This window comes from Petromyzon marinus, chromosome 50 (genome assembly GCF_048934315.1).
Source record: "Petromyzon marinus isolate PM22_M1 ecotype Great Lakes invasive population chromosome 50, UKy_Petmar_22M1.pri1.0, whole genome shotgun sequence".
Lineage (NCBI taxonomy): Eukaryota > Metazoa > Chordata > Hyperoartia > Petromyzontiformes > Petromyzontidae > Petromyzon > Petromyzon marinus.
Genome location: NC_133716.1, coordinates 7,330,779 through 7,352,476, shown reverse-complemented (window position 1 = coordinate 7,352,476; position 21,698 = coordinate 7,330,779). Strand labels below are relative to the sequence as shown.

The 21,698-nt window shown below is 47.3% G+C and overlaps 1 long non-coding RNA gene across 1 annotated transcript; it reads left to right on the top strand.

The window, feature by feature from the left end:
* Positions 1 to 505: 505 nt before the first annotated feature.
* LOC116953269 (uncharacterized) lies at positions 506 to 3,623 on the top strand. Its single transcript, XR_004404568.2, has 3 exons — positions 506 to 1,118; positions 2,465 to 2,511; positions 3,424 to 3,623. It is a non-coding gene; the product is annotated as an uncharacterized LOC116953269 (long non-coding RNA).
* Positions 3,624 to 21,698: the final 18,075 nt, after the last annotated feature.

The following is a 21,698-nucleotide window of genomic DNA, read 5'->3' as shown; positions in this document are numbered from 1 at the left end:
CTTCGCATTTGTGGATCGGGGGCATTGCATCGTTGTTATGTTGTGCTACGGTCTATTCTGGATGACCACAGTCACACACTCCTGGAAAGTTTTTTTGTTTAAATGTTCCACGCGTGCATCGGGAAGGTTTCCCCGCATCTGCAAATTGTGTTTGTGCGGTGAATGCGGGCTTGGGGTTGGACCACGGCCTTCACGAATGCCGCGAAGAAGTACGTAGAGCAATCTCCTTGTTTGTGACTTTTATTTGAACGTGTGTCGCAGCGTTGATTCAATTGCTTTTAGTCGTTTCAGTCTTCAAACGCGTGGCATTTTAGCCGAATGCTACTTTGGTCCGTGGATTTCATTTAGTCGTGAAATCAAATTAACAATGCCATTTCTTTATTGTTTTATTTCACAGTTGCGTGATGTGAACTGTCTCTGTGCCGGTGTTTAAGAATTTATTCTGCAAAATTTTTTATGACCGCACGAAAGCCAGGGACCGACAGCTCGATTAAAATCCCCGACGGGTTGTCTCGGCTGGACCGAGAGTATACGAATACAATATTTAAACCGCTGATTCAATTAGCACTCGGTTTTATTGGGCCATTTTACGACGCGAATTGACAATCAAACGGACGTTAAGGTGGTAGAATATGGAAGTTTATACAGTATTTGATTGAGCATAGCTGGTGATGATGATGATGGGAAACAGCACTTAATGGCTCTCAATGCGCCCGATCTCGGAAGCTAAGCGAATTTGAGCCTGGATGAGTGCTTTGGATGGGTGACCACCACGGTTTTTAAAACACGCTGCTGCGACGCTACGTGGAAATGGAACGGCGCGACAACATCCATTGTTGTACTGCACTTGCATGTTCCCACGCAGTGGTTCTTATCCTTTACTGCATATATAATGTATAATAAATGCATAGCTTTGAAACAAAGTAGTTGTACTTACGTGCCCATGCTTGCTTTGGGTTTCGTTGATTTGCCTTCTAAAAAAATAAATCTTGCCGTGTCTCGCACCCCCAGAAAGGGCAACTCGCACCCCGGGTTAAGAAGAACCACTGCTCCCACGTCTGCGCTCTGGTCTGGCTTTGACAAACACGCACGGACCAGCAATGCGGTAATATTGTTACGTAAGTGCCACTATCTGCAACAGTGTGGGGTAGGCCGGCATCCAGCAGTGGATAAACAAAAGAGGCTGCACATGTACAGCCATGTCTGATACGCACACACAAATTAACAACAGCACAGTTTGCGAAGTGCGTTGAGAATAATGTCGCTGCATGATTGGTCCGTGAAACTTAGGTTTTCCGAATGGATATTTTTTTTTTTACTCGTCTCAAGTTTAATCGTTGCGTGTTCTCTGGTCAACGTTTAGAATCAGAATATGCATTTAGACTGGAGGAATCCGACGAGCTATGAAGTTCCTTTTCACAGATGTATAATTTATCCAGCAGTGGAACTGACTTGGAAGAATACGTTGAGAATGTCACCTTCAGAATGTTACACATACAGTGCAGTGCTCGGTTGGGAATTATTTGTGATTTTATATATAAATAACATTTAACCTATAGGGTATGTGGGATGAAATGTAAATATGTTGAACTTCTTTCGCACCGTACGTAGCCAACTGTGGTAATCGGGAGGTGCGGGGGGAAGGACCACAAACTCAGGGGCCGTCCATAAATGACGTCACGCACCTAGTGGGGGGGTCAGACATTTGTGACGATGTGTGACGACGGGGGGGGGGGGTGAAAATGTGACGTCACGTAAAAATGCGCAACTTTAAATAAATATAGACAACACGTTCTACTTAATTAAACAGACTTTTTTAATAAATGTTTTCTCCTACAACATCAGAGTGCAGCGCCACATTAAATACGCACTACAATGGCAATAGTTTAAAGCGATTTGAAGCATGTTTGGGGGGGGGGGGCAGAGCTTTGTGACGTCATATTTGAGGTGGGGTCTGACTTTTTGTGACGCCGTGTGACGATGGGGGGGGGGGGGTCAAAAATCGTCCAAAATCGCGTGACGTCATTTATGGACGGTCCCTAAACGCGAGGCTGAGTTTTCAATGGAGAGATAACGCAGCCGTGGTGTGGTTGTTAGTTCGATCTCCCGGTGCGTCAATTGAAGAAAAAAACACAACAGGGGCCAAGTATCTTTAACGTGCTTAACCGCTCCCGCATCTGTCCCAGCCAGCAGTATAAAATGTGAACACCCCAGTCGAGTGTCGAGTTGCCGCGTGTTCCGCGACGTTTGGCCTGCGTGCCGAGAGTAGTCCGAAGAACCCTCCCGAAAGAGGGACCTTCAGAACCCCATCGTCGAGGCTCTTCAGCGAAAGTGCTGACGTGAGCAAGCCATTGCAGGACTGTGCCTTTAACATTTGCTCGGCACGGGGAGGAAATGAAATCTGGAATTTGCTGTTGGGCTGATCCGTTGAAGAAAATTAACGCTGCCCTTCGTATATTCACAGACATCTGCATCATCAAAGAGGGTCACCACCACCGTCATCGCGAGGAGGTAAGCCCAGTATGCAGTCTAACAGGCAGGCGGGCAATTCATTGTAACACGTACGCTTTCGCAAACCATTATTATCTATAATAAAGTGGTTTTCCCGGTGTGATCGCTTAACCTGCCACCACCCGGCAGAGTCAAGGAGTAAGGTTTGTCACGTAAACCAAAACGTGCCAATTAGTTACTGCTGCAGCACACCACGTGTTGTGTTGGTTGAGTAAACCCCACAACATTTAATAAATAAACTGAAACATTTACATTTCGACTACTCGAATTCATGGCTGCAGGAAACTTTTTCTTGAGCATCGCCATTCATTTTACAGCCTGCAATGGAAGTGTTGGGGTGCCCCGTGAAATTGGGATGAGAGACGGGTGGTGGTGGTGGTTGTTGTTTAGCTGCGCTGTGCTAACCCTGTGCATCTGCCCACGGCTCACGAAAGGTTTCGTTGTGTTTGCCGGGCAGAGTGGTCCATAAATGATAATGCAGTCGGTGAATTTTATTTCCAATATTTTTTTCCCGTCATTCTCTGTAACTTTTTATCCCGATTGTGCCACTGCAGAACAGCGTAAAACTCCCGTGTTGGAGAATGGGCCACGGAAAGTGGCTCTCACAGAGCTACCTCCTTAGATCCCTTTATCAAGTGACCTCTGGTCCTCCAAAGTAGTGGGCAGCGCTTTCCCTCCCACGCAGGCGTTTGAGAGTCGTTTTCATCGCATGACCGGTCAAAACCGGCGTTTCAATTCTCGGGAGCTGGAATTGATCCGAATATTTTAAGCATAGAACCAAATCTAATGCGACGATGGACTCGTTGCGGTCCTTCGTGACCCGGCGCTGAGGACCATCAACTCACTGCGCTTGCTAACCTGAATTCAACTCCCCCCCCCACCCCCCCCCCCCCCCCCACCGGCTCTCGGCAGGAACAGTTCGGCGCCCGAACGGGGGTGGACGGAGGAGTTAATCGCTGCTCTGCGGGACTTCTACTGGCGATGATTTCACTTGGCACGCGGTTGGTGTTTTGTTCTGAAGATTTATTGTTACGTGCACTTCCCCCCCACCCACCCATTTTCCCCCCTTTTAAAGAACCCCTACGTTCCACCCCCCCCCCCCCCCTGCTGGCAGTCCCTGCGTGAGATGGGGCAGTGAGCCCCGACCTTGTGCCCTTCACAGAACCCGGGAGCACCTCGTTCTGTCTTCAGTCCGCTGAATTTCTGTAACCCCCCCCCCCTGCTCTCCCTTCCCGTATGACGGTTCGTGATTATTTTTTACCGGGCTCTTGTCAAATAAAAATAAAAACAGCTCTGACCTATGAGCCGCTTGGCCACGTTCACAGGAGGTGAATTTGCTTAAGCATAGAGAAAGCGGCACCTCGATAAAAGCCCTCGCCAGCGCATAAATTGCTCCATAATGCATGCTTGTGTGGATAAATACGAAAGAAAAAAAATCCTGCACGTGCATAAATACATATTTACTATGTTTTAATTTATTTAACCGGGGCATCCTTAATAAGGCGAGTATTCAGTTGCCATGAACAACCAGGGAAAATTGACAGCTCACTGAGTGTGCTATGCACACACACACACACACGTAATTAATGTGTTTTTGCTGCTGCTGATTATAATGGTGCGGCTGAATTGCAGCAAGCCGGAATGATTTCCGTCCCGTGGAACACCAAAAATATATAAAGGACGGAAAATAGTGTGGTGAGCGATGCACTGAAATTTTGTTGTGGAAATTATGTTGCATTAATAATAATATGAATACTAATTAATTACCCAGGAAAGACTCATTGAGTCTCAACATTATTTCGAGGAGGGTCCCTGGCCCGTTAGCATGTTTGCCCAAATACCATGAATGTATTTCATATATATGTACACAGTTGCTGAGCACAGGCTCAAATACATTACAATGTCCGACAGCCAGCAATAAACGGCACTATCGCTGTTGTAACAGGTAAGCGTTGATGAATTTTTTGGTCAGCGCTCTTGGTTTGATGTGAGAGGAGGGGAAACCGGACGAGTATCCGGAGAAAACATACCGGCATGGAGGGGTGGTGACTCCACACTCGCCGAGACTTGGTAACATCTCGAAGTCGAATGACTTCGCTACAGCACCTGGAAAGCGCTTTGACAGTCATCATCCCCCGGCACCTCCAATTAACACGGTCGGCTTCGTACGGTGCGAAATAAGTTTGACACGCGGGTACATACATCTTCCTTTGGCGCAGCTTTCTAATGAGTCACTCACGAGTCCATGTTAGGGGCTGATAGGCAAAGCGCAGGCCTGCAATTGCCTGCTCACGGGGCCGCTGGCAGAAGGGCCTCCGCTATAGGAAGTTTTGGAGAGTGACCCTTTAGCGCAGGGGGTTTAACCCCCGGGCCTGCGGACCGGTACTGGTCCGTGCCCTGTTAGGAACCGGAGGTAAGCGGTGAGTCCGCGCGTGGCCCACCCATTATTTTCTTATTTATCACTTCCGTCCGCGCACTTGTCTCAGTCACAGTGTTGGTAAGCCCACAAGCTAACAACCCTCGTAGCAAAAATGAGTAAACAACAAACGTCGCTGGAGAACTTCTTTGAAAAGGGGAAAAGACCCAATGATGACCACCCCCCCCCCCGCCCCGGTCCGTAAAAACAAAAATTGTCTTCCACGAAACCGGTCGCTGGTGCCAAAAAGTTTGGGGACCGCTGCTTTAGAGAATCCTTTGGTCTAACATTCCACGCTGAACAGATGTGCTTGCCACAAGTGAACTACACAATACCTTGCTGATCGCGTCGTAAACCGTCACACGAGGCCCCGGTCAGCATCGCAGAAGCTTTGAGCTCAGCCATCGAACGAAGACGGTCACTGCATCGCGCGCTGTCGGACGCGCTACTGCGCCAGTCTGGGAAACGCTCTCCCGATATTAGGAAGCCCCTGGAGCTACGCATTATTTTTAAAATTCAGATTGAAAGCTAATTTATTTTTCACAACTGCTTTTTGTTGCGTCACCTCCGATGAGCACGATCGGCTACGTACGGTGCAAAAGAAGTTCAACATGCATACATATATGCGGTGGAAGAGAGGGATGGGAGTAACCCGCTCTTCGCGCCACCACACGCGGCCTGCCCGATCGACGATCTGTTTGCACCCCCTTGAGTAGACCGCCGGGTGGACGGGAAACGTATGGGCGTGGGAGTGGGGATCCTTTAAAAAGCGTATCCCATTGTTTCAACGGCCGAGCCAGGGAGATGGATGCAATCGAACCTACGACATGTGGATTTAGAGTCCATCGTGCAGCGTGCGAACCACAGCGGCATAGTATAAACAATGCCGCTCATTACGATGGATGTTGAGCAGGAAAGCCTTCTTAATTTTGACGCTCATTTGTCAGCAGGGCCTTGCTCTATTGGAATGCTTGGTCGGTTCTATTAATGAGAGATTGTCGCAAAATCCCCATTTTACAATAAGGGCATCTGTGGGGGGGGGGGGGGGGAAGAGTTCCTATAGCTCATCGGATTCCTCCCAGTAAATAGAAATAGTCTGAATCTGGTTTTGATAAATGCAGGCAAGCGATTATGCGATTTAAAAGCAACGCATTTTTTTTATTCTTCTTGTTTTGTTTAAACATCCCAGTTGTGATCCAGTCCATCCCCACGGACGTGCCACAGTGACTTCGCGGCTGTACGGCGTGCGAGCATTCTCTTCCGTGTGGAATGTTTAATGCTCAAGGTCAGCCGTGATGACTAGGGCAAAGCCATACGCTGTCTCGTAACGGAACTCAAACTGTGACTGATTACACGGACAGCTATCAAGCTCTTAGCGGTTTGGTTAATAACCGTAAATGATACGGAGATGCCCTTTAATTTGCCGCGCGGCATGCGCATCTCGGCGCGAACAGCGATTCGGAATAAGGCAAATGGATGTTGGTCATTTTCAAGATCATCCTCCTTTGGTGGAGGAAGTCGCCCACTGCAGAGGTATAATTTCCCGTGCGAGTTGTTCGTAATTATTTTGATGCAATAATCATTTTGCGCAGATGGGCAAGAGGATTGTTGCACACCTTGCTGAGCACGTGCCGATTATTATTTTTTTGCTTAACAAATGTGGGCGCGTCTCGTCTGGCAATGCGGGATCTTTTTTTTTACTTGCTTTCATGATTACAGTAATTATCGTGTGCGCCTGCATTGCCGGAGCGGTGGGTTAGTGGGTGTGGATGGCACGGACTGAATGCGTCAGGCCCCCGCTTCAATTGGAAAACAAGATAAGTCTTCATAGGAGGCTCTGCACGTATCTACCTCCCTTTCTTAAAGTTCTCGTTCATCCCACACTTGTAGAAACAAACCACTTAATTTTTTTTTGTTTTAGGCACACCTAATTATTTCCACACCCCCCGCCCCCTCCCCCATGATTTATGAAAGAGCTGAACCAGTACCGGCATTTTGAGACCATATACAGTGCATGTAAACGTGTGTGTGTGTAGTTTGGTAGGTCACCAGTTCATTTCCCAGTGCTCGCTCACCCATGCACTTAAAATAATTGGGTATCGACTGTCATTCTGCTCACCACTCTATGGTGAACGATGTGAGCCAGGGTAAGCCCCAGCCCCCCCCCCCCCCGTCACCTGCTCGAGCCAAGAGATTCATCTTCTCGTCCAACAAGCCACTGCGGCAGGCGTGAGCGTCATCCCACAGACTTTCGGGTTAAGGCAACGGTCCAGATGGTGTCGCTGTTGTGGGATTGTGGAACGGTTGAGAGCCATCCCCATTTTTTTTTACAAGCTGCCCCGGGTGGAAGTGCTAACAGCTTAGACCGGCTGTGCTGTGACATGGGAGGTGAGGGCTCGTCACTGTGGGTGGCTCTGCTCGCGTAACGGTTTGACGTGGAATGCGATGCAGGCATTTCTCCATGAACGCTGGCTGTGTTTATTGAATCATTTACTGAATGGGGTGCGCATCTACCCGTAAACAGAAGGCACGCCCTTTCCCCCCCCCCCAGAAATGTCCATAGTCTGTTGTTGTTTTTTGCACGATAAATTGGTAACCTGTTTTGAACAGAATTGTTTAGTTTTTTTTCTACGCAGCAATTTGCAGTCGTTATCTTTTTTTGTGCTGTCATTTTAAGCCCACTCGGCTTGCAATGCAGAGGTGGGCAGTGTCGATTGCGTGCACGGTATGTTGAACTTCTTTCGCACCGCACGTAGCCAACCCTGCTAATCGATTCGTTCTTCAAGCACGGCGGTTGTAACAATGTTGGACGTTTCCTAACATCGCCCCTCTCGCCTGTCTCCTCCACCCAGCAGTATAAATGTGTTCACCACAGCATTGGTGAACACGTGCAGGTAATTGCAGGGCTGCACCTTTAGACTTTGCACTTTTAATTAACAGCGCCATTAGAGGTAAAAATAGATATTTGCAGCCTAATAGTGTGTGTGTGTATACTGTTGTAGCGATGGAAATATGCTGGCAAATACATATTATATGCATGAAAACAACCTGGTTTCTGTATCAAAGCTCGGCGCAGGCATGCTTTTATGATGAGAGCAGGGCTCTATAACAACTTATTTCCGGTACAACCTAAGGGTGGCAAATGCTAGCAATTATTTTTCAAGAGCATTTTATTTTCCAATTGCGAATATGCATGGTACCAATTGCTCTTTGTAGCCTCGTGATAAAATCGGGTGGTTTCATAGATATCGTCACGGTAAAACGACACATCTGCAGAATATGAAGACGAATATAAAATTGCGTGTGAACTTAAACGGACGGGTATTTCTGCCCATGGCAGACACTACCCCATGGTGTATACCGGGTAGCAGTTGCCACCGCAGGTGGTACCGACAGACCTTACCCCCCTCCTCCTCCTCCTTGGCTTCTGAGACCGAGTTAATGAGGGTAGGTGCCAACGCTTGCGGGTGCGTGTGGGTGTGGGCCGGATAAGACAACCTCGGGCAAAAGCTCGGCACGGTGAGAGTAGATGGAGGAACGCTCCTGCTCAATGGACACATCCCCACGCAAAATAGCTCGACGTCATGCTAAAGAACAGATTATGTTTGGTGGACATTGCGAAGCCAATGCAACTTCAAATGACTGGATCGCTGGCAATTAAATCTGGGGAAAGGGGAGGGCGGGGAGGGGGGGGAAATATCTGTAGAAAAAGAGATATATTTGTTTTAACTTTTCAAAATATTGGCACATTGCATCCCGCGTGTCTATCGCGTAGGTATTTATACAGCGGCGCGTTTGAAGGCAAAGTATAAACACTTCAAAAGCACGCGAGGTGTACATGCAGCATTTCAACGAAAAAATGTTCAACTCTGAGCTAATATTTGTTTTTGGACAAATAGTGCATGCATGCAAGCCTAATTAGTATAATTTGAATCCGCTCTCGAAGATAATACGAATACTGTATTTATAATAAAGTTTTTCTTAATATTGTATTTCTAATTACTTTTGGCAGCGAGTCTTAAGCCTTTTTTTTCCAGCAGGGTCCTGTTGTTTTCACGGTTTGGCTACGTGTTAAAGTAGTTCTACGTACATAAAACGTTTTAATTATTTTTTTTACTTACATGTGGGAGGAAAGCGGAGGCCGTGGACAAAAAGTTACACGCATCATTGAATTTCCGAGGACAAATCGTTTCCTTTGTAAAATTTATGCGGAATGTTCCTCGATAAGCAACGCGTAGAGCCCTCGGCCTTGATTACACACTCGTAACAATTCACGCCGTAGTTGTGCACCGTGTGTGTGTGTATATAGCCCTCCGATTAGCACGGCTGGCTACGTGCGGTGCGAAAGAAGTTCAACAATGCACGCACAGTCGAAAACTCATCAACTCGTGCGTCGGTTCACCCATCTGGCTGCGTAATTGAACTCAACGCGGTTTGGCCCAAACGGCGGCCGCCGATAGAATCATTCTCCGTCGTTCGAAAATGATCATTAAAAGCGGCGGCATTCGAAGAGAATGAAACGGTCACGAGAGGGAGAGCGAGCGGCTCGCTTTTGCGTGGTGGCCTCACTCGGAGGATGTGCCCTCCTTTGGAATGAGCAGCCCCCCTCTGTCAAGTGGCAAAGTGAGCGGCATTCGCTGTCCGATCATTTCCACCCCACCTACCCCTACAACCCCACCCGAGAGAGGATGTGATGGCCACTGACGGGAGTCGCCACCACCACCACCACCACCCACCCCCACCCGCTCCCCCCTCTCGGAGACCAGCGAGCAGAAAACCAACAGCTCCATTTGATGACGAGTCGAGTGAGAGATCGCACGTGCCGGACAGCTGACGGAAGCGACTTTGGCAGCTGACGAGGTGGTACGAGGGTTCGTGGTGGGGTGGCGGGCGGATGGGGTGCCACTGGTAAAGTCTGAGGGGTGTGGGAGGGGAGCGAGGCAGGGGAAATTGAGGTTCTTGGGTGCAGTAGTGAAGGTGGTGGTAGTCGGGTTACCTCCTTACTAATTGGCTGTGTCGGGTGGTGGCGGGTTTAACGACACATTTGCATATTTACGCGATCTAACCCCCAAAAAAATCTTGTAATGAAGGGTTACCACCTGTCCGCTTTTTTTTAAGGGATCGTCTTCTTGTTAAGGTGGCTGTCGTGGCGGTCAGTAAGCTTCCCCGTGATATTAAATAGTTATTTGTCATTCGTGTTGTTTAATGCAACCCAGTGTTTTCAATTCAGCTGGAATAATCTGAAATACTGTTCTGGGAAATGTTGAACTTACTGTTGTGTTCATCCCCCGCCCCCAAGCTCTACAAGATACACATATATGAATATATGTGGATATATGAATCGGCATACTCTAGTGGTAGTGCCTTGTGCCAAAAATCCAGCCGAGCGGCGTTCCGTAAAAAAAAACATCGAGTGAGAACACAACGCTCTGACTGCGCCACTCAAGACAACGCATTTGCATGAAGTCCCTTCCCCTCTTCTGCCAGAGTTGAGATATTCCACTTCCCACGATGTGTCCTCGTACTATTTATTTATTTCCACACCCTCCAGAGGTGGCAACCTTTAAGTGGAGGCGGGCGGGGGCGCGGGGGGACTGCGGTTGATGGATTTGGTGACGGCGTCTGGAAACCTCGGAGGCAAATGCCCCACGCTCTTCTCTCGCCGCATTCCTCGCACGATGCGCGAGCCCGACTCTGACGAACTGCGGAGTTGCAGGCGCTTGCTTCGGCTCGCAGTAAGGGTTTTTTTTTATTTTTAATCCGAGGACGCTAGGTGGTGGCTACACCGCACGTGGCTGCCTGTGTGGTGTTTTCGTGCATGGACTTCTTCCTGCCGTACTAATCGGATGTGCGGGGGAAGGACAACAAACTAAAAGCAAAAAGCAGTTCTAAAGAAATGAGTTTTCAATTTATGTGAGTCTGTGGGCCTTTCTGTGAGTCTATGGGTCTCTGTGTGACTCTGTGGGTGTCTCTGAGCCTGTGGGTCTCTATGTATTTACGTTAAAATTATTCCCAACCGTGCTCATGGGAGTTGCGGGGGAAGGACATCATGTGTGCATGCTGCGATCCCGCACTGTTCGGCGTCGAGGATGATAAGGAGGAGGAGGGGGAGCCGTACCCGGGCTCGACAGGAGAAGGCGGTCCAGCAAAGTTCGTGGCTTCCACGTGTACAGGATGGTGTTGTCACACCCCCCCCCCCCTCCCCCCGGACGTGTGCGTTTTCTCCAGGCACTCCGGTTTTCCTCCCCACATGTAAACCACTCCACGAATTGTCTGAAAGCACCTTAATATACAGAGGCCTGCAGAGCTTGGGCAATCGTTGGCGGCGGCCCGGCGCATGGCTTGCTGCGTTCTCGCTCGTCCGCGGTTTCTCCTCGCACCTCCGAGGTAATTCTCTCGGATTGGAGAGGTGAGTGAAGTAAAACTCACAATGGTATTCATCAGTGTGCCGAGCAGTGCATCTCCACAGCCATTGGTTTCCGGATATTAGGTTCGTGACATTATTCCGTTCTTTGAGTGGCTTCAGATCCCCCTAGCATGACGCTTGTGTGGTATTCATATTAGTAAATACATCCGATTTTGTAGCGCCCCCCAAAAACGTTGTGCAGAGAGCCGCTCGAACAATTTCGAGGCGCGGAATCAACGGTGCAAATCTCGCCGGATCCTCACACTTTTGAATGCCCATCGGTGTAAGATGAGCAGTGTGTCTCCATGTAGCCGTCTCTACACATTTAAACTAAAAAAAAATTGCAGTATTAATTCATACCGAATCGAACTCTTTTTTTTAGTTTGTGCCAGTATCAAGATGTTGGAAAAAAGGCCTTACCTTCAGGGGCGGAGTCACAGGGGGGGCTGGGGGGGGGGGGCTTAGCCCCCCTGCATTTTTTGGAAAATTGGTAATCGGGATAACCGAATATCCGGCTGCTGCAAAATGCTGCAGGCTGCCACCTCGTGTGCTGCCCTGCAGGCTGCCACCTTGTGTGCTGCCCTGCAGGCTGCCACCTTGTGTGCTGCCCTGCAGGCTGCCACCTTGTGTGCTGCCTTGCAGGCTGCCACCTCGTGCGCTGCCCTGCAGGCTGCCACCTTGTGTGCTGCCCTGCAGGCTGCCACCTTGTGTGCTGCCCTGCAGGCTGCTTGAGCGGCAGCCTTTCGAACTTATCGAACTTATTAGCCACATCAGCGGCTCCGAACCTATTAATAAACTCCGCGTTCAAATCCAATAAAATTTGTTTTATACATTTGTGGCGCCCATTGGAAAACATAAACACTGGATATCTCAGAATATTGAAGTCAGCCCCCCCAAAGTCGAAATCCTGGCTCTGCCCCTGCTTACTCTTTTCCGGCAAGAATACAAGCAGTATTAAGATGTTCAAACACCAAATAGACACCCTTATTTACAAGGCCCCAAATCTGCATTAACCACACGTGCAAACAAACATGCTTTGATACTAATGAATGCATTGTACCTTGCATCTGATTGGCCTACTCCTTGTAATAGGTGTTTATTTGGTGTTTGAACATCTTGACACGTGCTTTTTTTCTTGCGGGAAGCATTAAAGCCTATTGTTTTGTTTTCATCGGGATTGATTCACAATGGATTTGTTTTGTTGGGTCTGTTAGCGTAAATGCAAATACAATCAATCGTGATTCATAATATTGGTCGCGAAATCCTACGTGTTTAAAAAGAAATTAAAAGTGTGGCCCCACGTCCTTCTGGTAGCGCGTAATCACAGCGATATATAGATGGGTGGGTACAGCAGGTCCTGTGTGGTGGGGGAAAGTGTAGGTACCTCTTTCACACCATCTGGCCGGCATTGGAAGAGAAGGCCTAAAGCTCTCTGAAACTCAATGCAGATGATACCCCCCCCCCCCTCCCATCTGTCCAGCAGTCAGTTGAATTAACAAGCAATTGCAGGGCTGCACATTTTTGATATTGACTTAAAACTTTCGTGACTGCAGGAATTCATATTCTATGGTTCATTCGGTAAAGTCACGTAGATAGAAAAAAATATAACAATAAAATTATAAAAATGAAAATAAAGTGAATAAAAAGAATACAAATTTCACGACGTTTCGATCGCAACACAAGCAATCGTTTTTTTTTCTATCCACGTGACTACCGAAAGAACCGTAGAATATAGTAATAAGTTTTACCCTTTTAACTGGCACAAAAACTGACACCTTTATTCAAGGCATCATGTTTGCAATAACCACAACACAAGCAGTCAAAATGCAAACAAAGAGACAACTCTGATAATAATATGCACTGATCTTTTACAATTCACGTCTAGATGCTTACAGTGAGGGGAAAAAGTATTTGATCCCCTGCGGAATTTGGACGTTTGCTCACTGACAAAGAAATGATCAGTCTATAATTTTAATGGTAGGTTTATTTGAACAGTGAGAGACAGAATAACAACAAGCAAATCCAGAAAAATGTATGTCAAAATTTTTATAAATTGATTGGCATTTTAATGAGGGAAAAAAGTATTTGACCCCCTCTCAATCAGAAAGATTTCTGGCTCCCAGGTGTCTTTTATACAGGTAACGAGCTAAGATTAGGAGCACACTCTTAAAGGAAGTGCTCAAAGAGCTCTCCAAGGAATGTCAGGGACAAGATTGTAGACCTACACAAGGCTGGAATGGGCTACAAGACCATTGCCAAGCAGCTTGGTGAGAAGGTGACAACAGTTGGTGCGATTATTCGCAATTGGAAGAAACACAAAAGAACTGTCAATCTCCCTCAGCCTGGAGAGGGGCTCCATGCAAGATCTCACCTCGTGGAGTTGCAAGGATGATGAGAACGGTGAGGAATCAGCCCAGAACTACACGGGAGGATCTTGTCAATGATCTCAAGGCAGCTGGGACCATAGTCACAAAGAAAACAATTGGTAACACACTACGCCGTGAAGGACTGAAATCCTGCAGCGCCCGCAAGGTCCCCCTGCTCAAGAAAGCACATATACATGCCCGTCTGAAGTTTGCCAATGAACATCTGAATGATTCAGAGGACAACTGGGTGAAAGTGTTGTGGTCAGATGGGACCAAAATGGAGCTCTTTGGCATCAACGCAACTCGCCGTGTTTGGAGGAGGAATGCTGCCTATGACCCCAAGAACACCATCCCCACCGTCAAACATGGAGGTGGAAACATTATGCTTTGGGGGTGTTTTTCTGCTAAGGGGACAGGACAACTTCACCGCATCAAAGGGACGATGGACGGGGTCATGTACCGTCAAATCTTGGGTGAGAACCTCCTTCCCTCAGCCAGGACATTGAAAATTGGTCGTGGATGGGTCTTCCAGCATGACAATGACCCAAAACACACGGCCAAGGCAACAAAGGAGTGGCTCAAGAAGAAGCACATTAAGGTCCTGGAGTGGCTTAGCCAGTCTCCAGACCTTAATCCCATAGAAAATCTGTGGAGGGAGCTGAAGGTTCGAGTTGCCAAACGTCAGCCTCGAAACCTTAATGACTTGGAGAAGATCTGCAAAGAGGAGTGGGACAAAATCCCTCCTGAGATGTGTGCAAACCTGGTGGCCAAATACAAGAAACGTCTGACCTCTGCGATTGTCAACAAGGGGGTTGCCACCAAGTACTAAGTCATGTTTTGCAGAGGGGTCAAATACTTATTTCCCTCATTAAAATGCAAATCAATTTATAACATTTTTGACATGCGTTTGTCTGGATTTTGTTGTTGTTAGTCTGTCTCTCAATGTTCAAATAAACCTACCATTAAAATTATAGACTGATCATTTCTTTGTCAGTGGGCAAACGTACAAAATCAGCAGGGAATCAAATACTTTTTTCCTTCACTGTAAGCAGAGGTGCTGAATGTACTCAACCTCCTTCGAACTGAAGCGGCCGACGCTGACAGTCGAGTCCGCTCGGAGTCTTCCTCGTCGATTGTTATTCATCTCGCCAGCCAAAACTTGTTTATTTATTTATTTATTTATTTTAGACGGTGGGCTGGGGGGGGGCGTGGAGGCACCGCGCTGGGGTGGCCTTCGGTGTCGAAGGTGAGGGCCTCCCCCCCGCACTCCCAGCCCCCGCCCCGCACCCCCCGGAATCTCGTGACTCACCGTTTCAAACAATAAAAATTCCCCCACAGCCTAGCACAGTGGACGTGGGGAGATGTCTGCGCACGTGTCATCGTGGTGACGAATTGCGATGCCCGATTTTCTTGATAATAATTCTAATAATAACATTATGTGTGGGTGGGTTGCGGGGGGGAGAGGTCCTGTGGCTGTTCAGCGCGCTGCGCTACGGACCCGCCGACTCGAGATCGATTCATGGCCATCGACACCAGCGGCGATTATTTGAACGGGGCCCGGGCCTCGTGTAGGTCGACTCGGCCTCAAATGAGAATCTGGTGTGGTGTATAAACATTGCCACTGGGGAGACAAAGGCAGCTGGGTGTGGTGTTGGCCACCCACCCTCTCGTGTGCCGTGCCGCCCTTCATAGGTGCTCACTAACAGCACTTGCCCTAACAGTCTATGCAAGGCTATATGGGCAATCTTTGTATTTATGTAAAGGGTGGCCCACAATTCAGGACACAGGGTTATTATATTTATTTTAACAAATGTTCAAACTGACTTGCATTTACATGAATGCATGCACGAATTCTCTCTTGAAATGCAGATAATATTTTAATTAAATTACAGGTGCAATCTGTGAATATTAATCACTAACGTATTGTCTCAGTTCATTCAGGGTTCCTCGTCGAGTTTTATAAACGACGTATTTGAGGTGACCCCACCGCAAGAAGAAGAAGAAAAATAGATATTAATACTGATAATATATAAAATATAAATGTAAATAATCAGAAACATTTTAAATACCAGTGTTCAAATAGGCGAAACAACTCCGTGCCCTGACTTGCTCGGCCACCCCATGTTTAGCTTAAGTCATGCAAGAGATGTTAACTACCTCGCCTGGTAAACAGGTCGTGGGTTTGGACCCGATCCTGACGCTTATATAAACATTTGGAGTTTGCGTGTCTCTCTCTCTCTCCCCATGGTCGCGTGGATTTTTCTACGGGTCCTCCGGTTTTTCCCTCCACATTGATAATCGACACGCGTGTTGAGTTCTTGTGGCTGCAATGAATGTCCACGTGATGACAAACCACTTCGTTGAGCTTTCATTCGCGGCCAGGTCGCTTCTGAAAAAGAAACTACAAAGCTCAGTGGGTCATACCGGCTAAAATAAATGAAAAAAAAGTGGTGAAAAAAATGCATTTCAAAACGCCGTAGGATTTGTAACTTGCACACATCTCGCATGGAGGTGTCAGAATGAATAAACATTTCCAAACTTGTAACGCGGCCCCTCTGCACAGCATCGCTCGCTCTCTGAAGCGAGAGAACACCTCGGAGACGAGATGAGGAACCGCAGACGATCGGGAATAGCAGCCGGTGCCAAATGTCTCCGCCCTCAAGCCCCGCGGTCCTCTATATATCAAGGTGTTATTGTATTTGTGTTTTATTGGCCAATTAGTGGCTTTTAATTGTGGAAGGAAACCGGAGCGCCCGGAGAAAACCGATGCGTTCGAGGGGGGCAAAACTCAATCCAATGCAAATGGAAGAGATGGAGCCCACGTTTCCTGTACCACCGGATTACGGTTCGGTGGATCACACAAGATCTCTGCGTGATCCACCAACCCTTGCCTCCCCAACTTCTGGATTTAACAGGCACGCGTAGCCACCAGCGCTCGGAAGTCCGACTGCGGTGGGTTTATGGGCCGTCCATAAATGACGTCACGCACCTAGGGGGGGAGGGGGTCAGACATTTGTGACGATGTGTGACGAGGGGGGGGGGGTTGAGAAATATGACGTCACATCAAAATGCGCAACTTTAAATAAATATAGACAACACGTTCTACTTAATTAAATAGACTTTTTAATAAATGTTTTCTCCTACAACATCAGAGTGCAGCGCCACATTAAATACGCACTACAATGACAATAGTTTTAAGCGATTTGAAGCATGTTTCATTTTTCTTTGGGAGGTGGGGGGGGGGCAGAGCATTTGTGACGTCATATGTGAGTGGGGGTCTGACCTTTTTGTGACGCCGTGTGACGAGGAGAAGGGAGGGGTCAAAAATCGTCCAAAATCGCGTGACGTCATTTATGGACGGCCCCTTAAGCGATTGAGCCGTCTAGCTCTCTCACGCGTCTTTTTGCGTTGTACAAAAGCGTGTGCTGCTGCTATTATTTACGCGGTGCGGTTGTTTTAAAACAAAATCCCCACCCCCAAAAAAAAATCCGTCTCCGTTTCAAGAGCGATTAGGATAGCGCCACGACCATGACGCCAACACATAACGCGTTCTGCACCCCCACGTGGAACCGGCGGGAGACTTGCCGAAAGTGTGCGCCGTCCTTTTTTTCAAGCGGGAGCTCTCTCGTTGTGCCCACGGTGCACGGAGGCCGAGGGCTTAATGAGTTTCTCGCGGCAAATAATTGCGTGCGCGCGCGCGCCTTAATGAACAAACAGACAATGTCCAAGGGAATTACAATTCTCTCTACCCCCCCACCCCCCCCACTCGGGATGCTCCCAAATTTCCTGGTGGTTTAGTTACAAAAAAATGTATGTTATTTACAATTCTGTTTTCACAACCGCTCCCGTGCAGTGTCTTACATTTTATTTATTTATTTTGCATTCTTGAAAAAAACAAGTGTCATTGATGTCCATTTTCATTTGCCGTGCAATAGCTTGTATAATTTAACGCGATTTCTCATCTGTGGAACGCAACCATGCTCCCCCCCCCCCCTCACTCACCAGATGTTTCCCAATTCTGTGTTCAACGGAGTGATTCAAGCCTCCTTTCATGATCGCCCGCACGCATTATAGATTTTTAACGGACGTATTCTTGTCCATTAATTACCTCCTCGTGCCTTGTTTATGCGGGTTTCTCTATCTCTCCTTTCTTGTTGACATACTTCAATGGATCCCTTTTTGTGTGCCCGTATCCGTTCCTCACAAGCCGACGGCACCGCTTTATGTTTGCTGTTGCTGTTGTTGTTGCTCAATGTCCCCGCGAGAATTAAATTCCTCGGCGATGTGATTCACGACTCTTCCCTTACCTGCATATCGCAACGCCCCCACCTCTCCCCCCCCCTGCATGCATCTCGAACATTGTGTTGCGCAGCAGATTCGTTTGTAGATCGAATAAAACAAACAACCGATCAAACGAACGTGCATGTGCACGGACGATATGTGCACGTTTTTAAAAAAAAATACTTCTATTTACTCTTTCTTTGACGCATCCCGTTCCAACGTCGCCCGATACGCACCGTGCAGCACAGCGGAACAAAGTGTCCACGGAAACGGCGCCGGTTGAACCACGGCGACGAAAAGGCAGGAGTGTGACGAGTGAGTGAAATACGATGACATTCAATGCGAGCGTAAAAACATCACTGTAGTCCGGCAAACCCCCCTCCCCACCCTCCCTCACCCGTCCGCTCCCTGATGGAAATAAATGCGCGTGGCGCGCGCTTCCGTCGTAATGAATACAAAATATGTACAAAACGAAACTATTACATGCTTACTTTGCCTCTAATCTTCCGTCCCATCTGTTCGCCCGCACGTGGGGCAGTTCTTAATACAAATACGTTTTTGGAGGTCATTGTCTAAGAAGGCTCGTTAAGCGTGTCCCTCCTCTTCGGCTCACTTAGAGTGATTCTCTGTTGCTGTTTTTTTTCAATGTGCCTTTCTTTTTTTAATAACCCGTGTCGCATGTGTACAATAGATCTCGTTTAAGGCTGGCCTGTAAAAAAAAACAACAACACGCAACTGGAGGTCACCTACGTGAAGGGTTTTATGGGTTGCTCTGCTCCACCTTTAAATAATAATTTCATCACAGCATGGCGGGTAATGCTATCACGTGGTTGTTTTTTTTTCAAGCGCGATTGTGTTTTAACTGGCTCCCTGTCGTTATCTTTATCGGGTGCTCTTATGCGCAATGTCCGACGTTTCGCCGGCACCTTTTTTATTTTGTTTCATTGCTCTTCCTGAAGAAGATGCCCTCCCCCCCCCCCTCCTCCTCGTCCCCAAGCATGTGGAGCGAAACGTCGGACATCGTGCCGAACAGCACGCGACACAACCCAAAAACACGTTAGAGAGCAAAGGGACATTCATCTTCGGTGGTTGAGAATCTCTACTGAATCTGTTTTAAAGTGTTGGGTTGATGATGATGATAATCATTTACACCCCTTTGTCAATATGCTGATGGGTGAATGTCTTACTAGAATCCGAATCTTTATTTAGACTGGAGGAATCCGATGAGCTATTAAGCTATTTTTCACAAATGTCCAATGTGCGTTAGTCATCACGGATCACTGCACCGTACTTCGTCATGCTGGTCTGTGCAGGTTTTGGTGAAAGTGGGGGGAGGAGAGTAGAGGGGGGGGGGGATAAAATGTATAACTTTCCTGAAGAAGCAACCAGCACGTGGAATGAAACGTCGGGGTATTGTGCCGAGCAACACACGTGACAACCCGGATGAAAACACGTGCGATAAATATACATCACGATCGTTTAGACCTTAGTAGTTTGTTAGTGTGTTTGCTATCGTCACAAACTTAGGGGCCGTCCATAAATGACGTCACGCACCTGGGGGCGGGGGTTAGACATTTGTGACGATGTGTGACGAGGGGGGGGGGGGTTTGAGAAATGTGACGTCACATCAAAATGCGCAACTTTAAATAAATATAGAATTGTTATAACAACACTAATTGTTATAACAACACTCCTACAACATCAGAGTGCAGCGCCACATTAAATACGCACTACAATAACAATAGTTTAAAGCGATTTGAAGCATGTTTTATTTTCAAAATGGAAATATGGTTTTTGGGGGGGGGCGGGGCAGAGCTTTGTGACGTCATATTTGAGGGTGGGTCTGACTTTTTGTGACGGCGTGTGACGAGGTGGGGGGGTCGTCCAAAATCGCGTGACGTCATTTATGGAGGGCCCCTTAGCATACAGCCACAGTGGTGACGCTATATATATATACCCTTGGTGTGGCACGGTGTGTCTTGGGATGTGTCGCATCACGCTCATGAACAATTCCATCTTCAAAGTTGGAGGTACAAATTGAAAACGTGAGTCTGTTGCGCAATACGGACTCTGTTGCAGTGTGCATGGAATCCAGAATAAGTAGACACGACTTTCTATATTGTGCTTTATATATCGTGTGAGACAACACAGAGACACACACAGAGAGACACACAACATAGACACACAGAAACAACACAGAGACACACAGATAGAGACACACAACATAAACACAGTCTCTGTGTGTCTATGTTGTGTGTCTCTCTCTGTGTGTCTCTTTGTCTCTCTCTGCTTGTGTGTCTGTCTGTGTGTCTCCGTGTCTGTGTTTTGTCTCTCTCTCAAATTCAGTTCTACCTGATGACGACTGCTTGTGTTGCAATCGAAACGTCGTATTCTATTATTTAATTTATTTTCTTTCTACGTGACTTTACCGAAAGAACCAAAGAGTAATTCAAGCAGTCACGAAAGTTTCAAATAAAGTTTACATACAGTGTCTATATAACATGGCAGGGGGAAATTGCCTGGTCATGGAATGATGCTTCCTACTATTTAAAGACTTCACAGGAGTGCTGAAACGATGTTCCATCATCATCCATGGTCGCGATCCTGCGATGTAACAATCCACCTAGCACTTGTAAACAAGCTGAATGGATCACTCCATCTCCTCGATGGGTGTCCATTCGGGCGCTTTCCCATCCCTTCGCTACCAATGCGTTGCTATGCTTCACAATCGAAGTTTCATCCCTTCTAGCCATGACGTGTCCTGTACGAGCCCGCTAATTTTCCCAAACAGTTCAAATGGTGCTGATTTTTAAAACCCGCGTGTGTTCTCTAATCCATGCTTTCCTCGTTCCGTCTCTCTCAAGAGGACTTCCAAACGTGCTTCTTTCTGATATGTTTCTCAATGTTGCTTTTGCTCTAACTTTTTTTGTTGCACGAATGACCATGTTTCTGAACCGTGGAGTATGGCAGGTGGTAACACACCGGTGACATGGATGGACATTGGTTAATTGTCTACAGAAAGTTCACCAAACAACTGGAAATAACTTCAGAGAATGTATATCTAGGGCAGCGTTAGAAGACGGACCAGGATTTTTTTTAAAATCATCTAAAATAATGAGCTTGGCGTGTTCTTAAAAAACTTAAGTTTAATAATTAAATCCAGCCATAACATATGCAAGCGTGGGGTTTACTCCTGATACTCCCTGTCTCGTCCCACGTTAAAGTTAGAACGCTCCTCAATAGAATTGGACAAACCTCGCAAATGCTGCTGCAGCAGCAGCGCCCTCCTCCAAAGAGATTCTGTGACGCTTTCGTCGACAACCAAACGGGATGTTACAGTATTTTATTATGCCTGGATGCAGCCAGCCGTGGTGTGGTAATGTTTCGCACACTAGACTTGCAATCAAGAGATCGTCGGATGGAATCATTCTCCCGGCGTGGTAGTTTAATCAATAGCGCAAATCTTGATTTGAGGCTTTCGTGACTGCAGTAATTCATACTCTTTGGTTCTTTCGGGAAAGTCACGTCGATAGAAAATAAAAATAATAGATCACGACGTTTTGATTGCAACAACAAGCGATCGTTTTCAGGTGAAAGAAACAGACTGCTGTGGACGAGGCATTAGTGAAAGTTTCACCCCCCCCCCCCCCCCTTCCCTGTCCGCAGGGCAATATGAATATAGAAATATGTTCACCACACTGAGTCGATCAGCAGGTTG